Genomic DNA, 517 nt, shown 5'->3' with positions numbered 1-517 from the left:
CACCCAGCAATGCCATCGCGCTTCAGGACCAGTTACTGCAACAGTTTGGGTTTCAGGGGCCCACAGCTTTTTAAGATTCTCCCAAAGAGCCTGAGGAACCTACACAAAGTAGATGTAGGGGTTTTTAATCAAAGCTGGACCTCTTCCTGTCGAGAGTCCCAGATGAACCTACCTCGTGGCAGTAGGTGCAAATGAGGGTTGCTAAATCAAACTCCATTCTTCACCAAGTGCCACATATTGTAGGAGGCTCCCTGTAATAACAGTGTAGCAACACAGCGGTACATCAGCATGGCCGCAGCTCTAAGCTGAAACTATAAATAAATAAAATAAAAAATATATATATATGTATTTATATACATATATATGTGTGTGTGTGTGTATTTATATATATACATGTATGTATATATATGTATACATATATATGTATATGTATTTATATATGTATGCATGTGTATATATATATATATATATATATATATATATATATATATATATATATATATATATATATATATAT

The 517-nt window shown here is 33.7% G+C and overlaps 1 protein-coding gene across 1 annotated transcript in view; it reads left to right on the top strand.

Moving 5' to 3' along the window:
* LOC106880284 (uncharacterized) overlaps positions 1 to 517 on the top strand; it is a 36,576-nt gene that overhangs the window by 14,823 nt on the left and 21,236 nt on the right. The gene's annotated exons all lie outside the window — the stretch shown is intronic.

Source organism: Octopus bimaculoides, chromosome 21 (assembly GCF_001194135.2).
Source record: "Octopus bimaculoides isolate UCB-OBI-ISO-001 chromosome 21, ASM119413v2, whole genome shotgun sequence".
NCBI classification, from domain to species: domain Eukaryota; kingdom Metazoa; phylum Mollusca; class Cephalopoda; order Octopoda; family Octopodidae; genus Octopus; species Octopus bimaculoides.
Note: the sequence above shows the minus strand (reverse complement) of the source record. Positions and strands in the feature narration are given on the sequence as shown.